At 38.5% G+C, this 11082-nt stretch overlaps 1 protein-coding gene across 2 annotated transcripts in view; it reads right to left on the bottom strand.

The window, feature by feature from the left end:
• SUGCT (succinyl-CoA:glutarate-CoA transferase) overlaps nucleotides 1-11082 on the bottom strand; it is a 775778-nt gene that overhangs the window by 516242 nt on the left and 248454 nt on the right. The window lies entirely within an intron of this gene.

The following is an 11082-nucleotide window of genomic DNA, read 5'->3' as shown; positions in this document are numbered from 1 at the left end:
CTGGCTGAAGTCGGACGCTTAACCGACTGCGCCACTCAGGCACCCCGAGCACTGTATCTTTTTAAAAAGACATCACTCATTGAATACTTAGTTCATACAAAGCAGTATGCTTCAAATATTCATCTCACTTAAGTTTTACTAAGAGGTAGATACAATTTTCCCCACTTTACAGCTGAAGAAACTGAGGGCAGTGGCATTAAGTAGCTTACACAAGGTCACCCAGCAAGTAAGTACTGACTGAAATCCAGCCAGGACTGTTGGACTCCAAGGCCATGCTCCCAGCTATGAGGCCTCCTTCTTTCTTTACCCCTCACACAGTGAAGAGATTTCATTCATTTTGGAATTAACATGGATTCTCCCTAGTGGCCATCAAGGACTCTGGCACTGAAAACTAAAATATGAATTAATAGGACAATTTTCAATTTCCTTAATATGTTATGGGGAGCCTGGCTGGCTCAGTCGATTAAGTGTCTGACTTCAGCTCAGGTCATGATCTCGAGGTTTGTGGGTTCAAGCACCATATCAGGTTCTGTGCTGACAGCTCAGAGCCTGGAGCCTGTTTCAGATTCTGTGTCTCCCTCTCTCTCTCCCCCTCCCCTGCTCACGCTCTGTCTCTCTCTGTCTCAAGAATAAATAAACAAAAAAAAATTTTTTTTAATGTTATGATCATTGAAAAGAGCCCTCCCTGGTTTTATCTTCCATAGTTCCCAATCCCTTCCTCTATCAGTAACACTAATCACACCACATTTTAATTACTTGTTTCATATGCCAGACACAAGACCCTTGAGGACAGGAAAGGTTTCTAGCATCATTTACCATACTCTCAACACCTAATCTCCACGCCTGGCACATAGTAGGCTGTCACTAAACATTTGATGAATGAAAAATTGAAGAAGCCAGGGCAGTCTTATGAGCTAAAGGAAGCATGGCATAGTGGTAACACCAGGGTCAGTAAGCCTTCATTGTCCACTGCTGGATAATCATTGACTTATAGAGAACCAGTGGTCCAAGGAGACAAAACAAGAGCAGAGATGAACAACTGTAACTCCACCTACCTACAACAACTTTGAAAACTCTTCACAAGAGAACTAATGGCTAACCCCCAACATAGGCATGAAACTCTCATACCTGGTTTTCTCTGTGTTTCCTCCATCACACTTCCTTCTATCCTTAAATTGCATACATTCATCTTTGTATCCCCAGCATCCCATAAAGCACCTACACATTCAGTCTTTCTTTATCTTCTACCCAGTGCTCTTAGCATTGACCTACAGTTATGATTTCTTTATGCCTCTTTTCAATAATGACTGGCCCTTACCTGTAGTATTTCTCCACAATCAAGCCTCAACCCATATTCCAAATCTATTACTCACTGTCCATCCCTTGACCCATTTTAGTGTCATCTAAAGAGAACTACCTGCTGATGTTCTGACAATCTTCCTTTGATCATGCAGTTCATTTTGTGCCAAACGCCCTTCATTTTGATGCTTGAGCCCAGCTCAATTATCATTCCCTCCAGGAAGCCTTCACAAACTTATTCCCAATGGACGTTAATTCTTTCTTCATCTCAATTCCCATATTTTATCTAGATTTTTCTTTCAGCATATATAATTTTAGTCTATAAATTCATATATTGCTTTACATTACCTACTAGATGAAAAGTTCCCCGAAGGCAAATGCCACATATCAGTCACTTCTGTGTCTTTTACATCAAGTAGCAGAGTCTTCCACGCAGTGGTGCTTTATAAGTTGAGTAAATAAATGAACGAACAAGAAGTTAAGTGCATCTTTGTCCTGTTATTCTTATGTCTTGAACCTGGCTTAATAGAAGGGGCATTAAACATAAATCATAAGTCCTACTTCCATTTTTCTCAGAAGCAGCTATGAATCAGGCAAGTTACTTAACCTGCATGGATTCTAGTTTCCTTGTCTGACAAAGGAGTGAACAAGGGTTGATCTCTCGAGCCAATATTAATGTGTCACTATATCATATAGTATAAAATATGTGAAAAATTCCAACCAGAGGAAGTAGGATTCTCCTTGCCCTGTGCTTAGTAACTCTCAGTGTTTCTGCAGAGCTCAACTCATCATCACTTCCAGAGAAATTTCCCTGATGACCATGATTACATCAAATCCCTCCACACAATGCTCTCACAGCACTATAAATCTCCACTTTGCATGACTTACAATACTTATGATTTTTATTCATTTCTGTATTACTTAATTAAAGTCTACCCCTATTTAGCTCCCCTACATTTAATAAAATGAATGTGAAAAATGAAAATGAGTGTAATCTGTCTTAGAATATGAGATCTTACAAACAGAAGTATATTTCTCAGTAGTTTTCTTTGTAATGTATATAATCACGTATGTTTCAGCATTTAAATGCTTTCCAAAGATGATGGAGAAAAGCTAGGTGATCACAATTTCAAAGAGTTAACATAGTTTTCAAAACATCTAATTTGACATTTCATCAAAGACTACATATTCAAATAATATGGTCTCAGACATTTCTAAGCACGAAATCTAAATTAAATTCTCTTTTGTTTTATTTCAACTCTTTGCTATTTTAATTTGTATTTTTTCTCTATTTAAAAGAAATTTGTTGAGGCACCTATGTGGCTCAGTCAGTTGAGTGTCTGACTCTTGATCTGGGCTCAGATCATGACCCCAGGGTCATGGGATTGACCCCTGCATCAGGCTCCATACTGAGCATGGAGCCTGCTTAAGATTCTCTTTCTTTCCTTCTTCCCCTGCCCCCTGTTCTCTCTCTCTCTAAAATAAAAATAATAATAATGATTTAGAAAAAGAAATTTATCTATAAAACAACTCATCACATGTGTTTTCTTGGATCATTAGGTAAAAATACCAATTTAGAGATTCTATTTATGATATAGAAATTAAGCCCCCTATTATGAGCAAGGAAAAAAACAAAAATATTTCTTTATATCCATAACTTAATATTTGATTTTTAAATCAACAAATAACAATTAAACAGATTTAATTAGTTAAATGAATATCAATGAAATCTTTTATAAATGCAAATCTTTCATGTGAATACTAAAGAAAGACTACAATTTGTAGTCTAACCTAGCTGTAGTACAGCTAACCAAAGCAGTAGGAAATAAAATTTGAAATGCTTAACTTGATATAAACATTTGAAACATATTGATTTCTTTATCTCATGAATATATCTAAATTAACACAAATATATTAGATTTAATAAGGTGTAACCCTTTGTTCCTTGCTAAGTCCATGTAAACCATTATAGTTAGCACTGTAATTACGAGTTAAAGGTATGATCTTAGACACAAAGCCAAGGTTTTATATCGTCTTTAACATGCTCCTTTCTGTACATTTGAGGAGTATTCTTTACCATAAAAAGGAGAAATTGACTGAAACTAGTAACCCATGACCTCTTCCTATCCAGTAATGTGTAGTGGATGCTCCAAATCCTTGGGAGTGTTGTTCTCTCAAGGGACAACATGAGACGAGCTAAGCTCACTTCCTTCTACCTTAAAATAGCTCTTTACATTTTTAATCATAAATATATGAAGAGTATAAACGTGTGAAGAGTAAACCTACAAGCAATAAAGTTCTATTCCTGATAACATAATTCTGAGAGCCACTAGATTATGCAAGATCCTGAAAAACTATCTCTAGAAAAGAAACATGCCCATAAGACTCTTAAAACAGGATACTCAGGGACACATGAAAATAAATATACTAAAAGAGCATTGCTTATATTTTCAAATATTTAGGCATTTTTTGAAAAATAATAACAGTGCTATTAATTCAGTATCCATGTCTTAATTACCAGGTCCAAGAAATGTCTAGGGTTTTACAGACAGATGCCCCTCCCTTGATGGTAGGAACTACATTACTCTGGTTCTGTGTAATCAGCAGAACTTGAATGATGTGTTGGATGAATAAGTTCATCAACCTCTTCTAAAATAACTGTCCAAAGAAAGAAATATAAAATAAATATAAGCACAAATGACTGACATGAAAAAAAAAGACCACTTATGGTCTTGTTCCTTAACCAAATTTTTCCAGATGTTACATAGTTATCTGTTCTGACAGAATTTTTGTGTGCCCATTTGTGATTTTTTTAATGATTAGGATATTTGGTACAGTGGGGGAGACAAGGGAGATAACATATTTTGGACTTTCCAATATAATCATTAATGTATCAGGTTTCATTACATCCACACTGGCACAACACCACTGGGTCTAGGGTGGCTCCTGTAAAATGGAAATAACCTCATCACACTGATTTAGAAATTACTGAATTTCATATTTTTTTTCTGAAAAAGCAATCAACAGATTTAGGAGTTTCTTGTGGGGAAGGGGTTGTTTATTTTGTTGTTTTTTTTTTTTAAGTTTATTTACTTTGAGAAAGAGAGAGAGAGAGAGCTGGGGAGGGTCACAGAGAGGGAGAGAGAGAATCTCAAGCAGGTTCCACACCACCAGTGCAGAGCCCAATGTGGGTCTTTGAACTCACAAACTGTGAGATCAAAACCTGAGCCAAAATCTAGATAGAGTCAGATGCTCGACCGACTGAGCCACTCAGATGCCCTGTTTATTTTGTTTTGAACAAAATATTTATATATATATATATATATATATATATATATATATATATATATTTATATATTATATATCCAGCCACATTCAGGGTCATACAGACTTGCAGCATAATACTGTGATAAGAATCGAGCTGACTCTTAAAGAATCAAATAACTTGAATTTAAAAAGATAAAACAAAGTGAATTCTTTCATTTTTCTCAACACATTCCACCACACATTCTTTAAAACCAAAATTCCCATTTTATAGACATTTACTATTTATTTTAAAGTAAATAATTCTGCACCATTTCAGAAAGTCGGTACAAAGAAGACACTGAATCACAAAACCTCTATCCCAAAACCTAACAAAATAAATGCAAAAAGGAAAAAGAATCAAAATGTGCAAGCAGCAAGCAGAAGAAGACAGCAGTAACACCACAAATTTTCATAAGTGCCATCATAGACAACAGACTGAAGATTGATGATATCAACATTTAGCTCCTTTCATTATTGTCCAGAAGCATTATGGAGATGAGGGAAACTGAATCCAGAAAATTGTGAACATTCTTACTGATATTCCTCAATTAGGAATGAAGTAGAATCTAGAGGATGAAATGTGACTCAAAAGAAAAGGCCAATAGGAATCGAGGGGAAAAAAAAACAAAAAAAGACCAGTAATGCCACTCCAAAGTACAGAATCTTGCCCTTTCAGAGGTAAACCATAAACACAGCAAGAAGTGTCTCAAAAGACTTGCCATTTGGCTATTCCCTGTTTAGGAGGCAGCCTGCACACTCATCATCACCTCAAAAAACAAACAAGGACTTACCAAAATGAAAGAAAAAGAAATTAATACTAAAACTATAGTAAAGTCATAAGGCAAAACTATTGTTAAGTCCTCTCCCCTCCATCCTGTAAAAACACTTCACCCAAAAGCCACATGTTGGAGTGACATCAGCAAATATGGAAGGCTAAAGACCCCCAAAATTCTCTCCTCCACATAACAATAATATCATTGGTGAAAATAGTCAATAAAACTTTTTCAGAACTTTGAAAATTAACGAAAGGCTTGTGGCAATCCAGAGAGCATTTATTTTGGAAAAACAGCTGAGTCACAGTAAGAATAGTGAGCTTCATGACATTTTAACTTAACCTATTCCCATCCCCCAATTCCAGCTACCCAGTAGCCTTGAAAATCAGTAGTCTGCAATCACAGTGAAAACCAGCTGTCTAGCAGCCACTAGCGGATACAGAATGGGGTTGGAACTTTCAAGGCCTGATTAACAGAAAATTGTCAGTATTTGACCTATCTGGAAGACCCATTTGGAAGGCTTCTTTTTTTATTGTTTTTTTTTTATTTTAATTCCAGTATAGTTAACATACATTGTTATATTAGTTTTAGGTGTACAATATAGTGGCCTGAAAATATCCAAGGTATGATCTCAATCTTTTTGTACTTGCTGAGGGCTGACTTGTGTCCCAGTATGTGATCTATTCTAGAGAATGTTCCGTGTACACTCGAGAAGAATGTGTACTATGCTGCTTTAGGATGAAATGTTGTGAATACATCTGTTTAGTCCATCTTATCCAATGTGCTATTCAGAGCCATTGTTGATTTTCTGTTTAGATGATCTGTCCACTGTTGTTAAGTGGGGTATTGAAGTCCCCTATTATTATGGTATTATTACCAATGAGTTTATGTTTGTGATTGATTTATATATTTGGGTGTCTCACGTTGGGGCATAAATATTTACAATTGTTAGATCTCCTTGGTGGATAGACCCCTTAATTATGATGTAATGCCCTTCTTTATCTGTTACAATCTTTATTTTAAAATCTAGTTTGTCTGATATAAGTATGGCTATTCCAGCTTTCTTTTGACAAACATTAACATGATAGATGGTTTTCCATCCCCTTACTTTCAATCTGCAGGTATCTTTATGTCTAAAATGGGTCTCTTATAATCAGCATATAGATGGGACTTGGTTTCTTATCTATTCTGATACCGTATATCTTTTGATTGGAGCATTTAGAGCATTTAATGTTTGACATTTACAGTGAGTACTGAAAGAGATGAACTTGGTGCCATTGTGGTGCCTGTAGAATTGGGTGTTTCTGGTGATGTTCTCTGGTACTTTCTAGTCTTTGTTGCTTTTGGTCTTTTTTGTTTTGTTTCATCTTTTCTCCAAAGAGTCCCCCTTAAAATTTCTTCTGGGGCAGGTTTAGTGGTCACAAACTCACTTGGTTTTTGTTTGTCTGGGAAATTCTTTATCTCTCCTTCTATTTTGTTTTTTTTTGTTGTTGTTGTTTTTTGTTTTTTTTTTAATTTATTTATATATGAAATTTATTGTCAAATTGATTTCCATACAACACCCAGTGCTCATCCCAAAAGGTGCCCTCCTCAATACCCATCACCCACCCTCTCCTCCCTCCCACCCCCCATCAACCCTCAGTTTGCTCTCAGTTCTCAACAGTCTCTTATGCTTTGGCTCTCTCCCACTCTAACCTCTTTTTTTTTTTTTCCTTCCCCTCCCCCATGGGTTCCTGTTAAGTTTCTCAGGATCCACATAAGAGTGAAACCATATGGTATCTGTCTTTCTCTGTATGGCTTATTTCACTTAGCATCACACTCTCCAGTTCCATCCACGTTGCTACAAAAGGCCATATTTCATTTTTTCTCATTGCCATGTAGTATTCCATAGTGTATATAAACCACAATTTCTTTATCCATTCATCAGTTGATGGACATTTAGGCTCTTTCCATAATTTGGCTATTGTTGAGAGTGCTGCTATGAACATTGGGGTACAAGTGCCCCTATGCATCAGTACTCCTGTGTCCCTTGGATAAATTCCTAGCAGTGCTATTGCTGGGTCATAGGGTAGGTCTATTTTTAATTTTCTGAGGAACCTCCACCCTGCTTTCCAGAGCGGCTGCACCAATTTGCATTCCCACCAACAGTGCAAGAGGGTTCCCGTTTCTCCACATCCTCTCCAGCATCTGTAGTCTCCTGATTTGTTCATTTTGGCCACTCTGACTGGCGTGAGGTGATACCTGAGTGTCGTTTTGATTTGTATTTCCCTGATAAGGAGCGACGCTGAACATCTTTTCATGTGCCTGTTGGCCATCCGGATGTCTTCTTTAGAGAAGTGTCTATTCATGTTTTCTGCCCATTTCTTCACTGGGTTATTTGCTTTTCGGGTGTGGAGTTTGGTGAGCTCTTTATAGATTTTGGATACTAGCCCTTTGTCCGATATGTCATTTGCAAATATCTTTTCCCATTCCGTTGGTTGCCTTTTCGTTTTGTTGGTTGTTTCCTTTGCTGTGCAGAAGCTTTTTATCTTCATAAGGTCCCAGTAATTCACTTTTGCTTTTAATTCCCTTGCCTTTGGGGATGTGTCGAGTAAGAGATTGCTACGGCTGAGGTCAGAGAGGTCTTTTCCTGCTTTCTCCTCTAAGGTTTTGATGGTTTCCTGTCTCACATTCAGGTCCTTTATCCATTTTGAGTTTATTTTTGTGAATGGTGTGAGAAAGTGGTCTAGTTTCAACCTTCTGCATGTTGCTGTCCAGTTCTCCCAGCACCATTTGTTAAAGAGACTGTCTTTTTTCCATTGGGTGTTCTTTCCTGCTTTGTCAAAGATGAGTTGGCCATATGTTTGTGGGTCTAGTTCTGGGGTTTCTATTCTATTCCATTGGTCTATGTGTCTGTTTTTGTGCCATCTCTCCTTCTATTTTGAATGACAGTCTTGCTGGATAAAGAATTCTTGGCTGTATATTTTTCCAATTCAGAACGTTGCATATATCCTGACACTCCTTTCTGGCATGCCTAATTTCTGTAGATAGGTCTGCTGTGAACCTGATCTGTCTTCCCTTATACTTAAGGACTTGTTTTCCCTTGTTGCTTTCATAATTCTTTCCTTGTCTGTCTTGGAGAACTGAAACTATGAAGCCCTCTACAGTCAGTACACTAAGCAGATGGAAGGACTTGTGCTGGTCTTCCAGGGTATGTGCTTGGAGGGTGCAGTTGGGCAGGACTTGGTGTAATGGCTCCCTTCTCCACTAGGTGGCGCTGCTTACATTACTTGGGTGGATCAGTGTGACACACAAGCGTGTGTGCAGGAGAGGTGGAAATGGCTTCACCCAGCTCCCTAGTCTTGGGCACAGGAACTTTGCTCTCTCACCCACCAGCGATCAAGCCCCTCCTTTGTCTCAGGCCTCTGTCCACTCCCCACCTCTACTCTGTCCATGTCCAAGCCATCCGCTTACCAGGCAGCACCTCCTTCCAGAGTTTTATATCAGATGGGGTTGTATTTCAAAATCACAGACTTCAGAGACCCCTGCAGCATGGACTCAGGCCAACTCTCTGGGGGAGGGTCTTGCTGAGCAGTGGCCAGGTGCCGGCTTGTCCCAGAAAATGTTTGTGCCATAGTGCAGCGACAGAGCTTCAGAGATTATAACAAATCATAACACCCAGCTGGCACAGGTTTCACCATACTCTGGCATCTTTTTCCCAATACCAGCAAACATGGCTGCTCTCCAGAGTCTGTTGGGACTTTTGCCTGTGGGGAGGCTCTATGCCCTCTACCAAATGCTCTCCAAGCAGGGGAACTGCTTCTTCCTGTGTGGCACACGAACCTCTCAGACTCTGCTGCCTGTTCCTGGTGATTCGCCTACTTCCTCACCAGAGCACAGCCAGCCATTGAGCTCTGGAACTTCAGACTGCACTCCACTGTTTATAGAATCCTGGTGATACTGAAACCCTCTCCTTTCTTCCCATCAGTGATTTTGGGGAACAGATTTCTTGTTCAGTCCCCTGTGAGTGTTTTCACTCTCTCCCTCTCTTTCTCTCCAACTACTTCTGGGGGAGTGTTTTTCCTGCACTCTCCCAGTGTGCTGCACTCTCCCCCTTTCTCTGTCCTCTCTCTACAAAAACAGCTACCCTCTGGCTTTTCTCTCCCCCCTTCACATCTCTGCAAGGCAAAGTGTACCTGACAAGCTCGGAGGCTCAAGTTATGCAAATTGTGTTAATCCTCAGATCAATTTCCTAGGTGTGCAAAAATGGCTTGGGGCTGATCTGGCTGTGTTTCAGGGATGGGACAAACTGAGGGTCTCCACTCTGCTCTGCCATTTAACATCTTCTCTCAGGTGTATAATATAGTGATTTAACAATTCTACACATTACTTAGTGTTCATCATGATAAGTATACTCTTTATGGAAGGCTTCTTTTTATCTGACCTAACTCAGAGTTCCCTCAATGCCAACAGCCTTGTCTTGGGGGCATTTGTTAATTAACATCACTGCTGACTGAGGCAGTGCTGGGGCAAACAAAAGACTAAGCAAAAAGCTTAGCGAGGGAAATCTGGGGAGTGAAATGTCAATAAGGAGCTTTGAAAAGCACCAAAATATTCCTGGAAATCTAAAAGGTCCATCACATGTGTGGGGTTGTCTGCATCCCCAGAGCTGTGCACATGCTCAGAAAAGGAGCTGAGAAGACCCTAGTTCTCAGCTGTGACTGACCTTGAAGCTATGTGCAAGCAGGAAGTAAAAGTAAAGCAGAATTGTCAACTGCCTTTCTGAGTGTGAAAGACATACACAACACATACAGATAGCCCCTCAGCAGAAACTCGGAGACTTACTGGTTCCACAAACTTACTCAAATCTCTGTCCAATCATTAATTGATCACCAAGCTAACAGAGAAGAGACTTCAGTGATCACACACAACAAGTACAGACTTTACAGACTGAGTTCAGAAAAATCATTAGGCAAACAGCAACAACAAACCCTGAAGAGGGAGAAGAATCTGATTTCCAGAGTTGCCGCATAATATTATTTTATTATAGCACTCATACTATTCTTTATCACATTTTAATATAAAAATTTGAAGTACAGTGAAAAGTTGAAGAAATTCTTTAATACACATATATCCACTACCTAGATTCTATAATTAACGATGTACCGCACTTTTTTTATCACCTCTCTATCCATCAATACATCTTTTTTTCTCTTCATTTTTTAACAGTGCACTTCAAAGTAAGTTGCAGATAATCAGTATACTTTAGCCCCCAAATACTTTAGCATATGTATCACTACTTAGAGTTTAGTATTTTTCTTAGTTTTTCCTCCCTTAGGTAAAACTTATATACAATGAAATGCACCAAATTTAAGTCTACAGAAATCTCTCCAATCTAAACCTCTCTCAAGATACAGAATATGACTTATCACAAAACAAAAAAGTTTCCCATACCCATCTCAGTATATCCCTCACCCTTTTCTAGCCCCCCCACCAGAAGCAATCACTGTTCTGAAATTTCTACCCAGATTTTCTTCACTTTTTCCAGACCCAATCATATAAATGGACTCATGCAATATGTACTCCTTTACGTAAGACTGCTTTTACTCAATACAATGATTTTTAGAACCCCCCATGTTATTTTAAAAATATATTTAATGTGAATTTACCTACTTCATGAAAATGACTATCAAGGTGAGACAGATGCCCACTATCATGAGAAAGG

This window comes from Herpailurus yagouaroundi, unplaced genomic scaffold, assembly GCF_014898765.1.
Source record: "Herpailurus yagouaroundi ecotype Mexico unplaced genomic scaffold, PumYag 100, whole genome shotgun sequence".
NCBI classification, from domain to species: Eukaryota; Metazoa; Chordata; class Mammalia; order Carnivora; family Felidae; genus Herpailurus; species Herpailurus yagouaroundi.
Note: the sequence above shows the minus strand (reverse complement) of the source record. Positions and strands in the feature narration are given on the sequence as shown.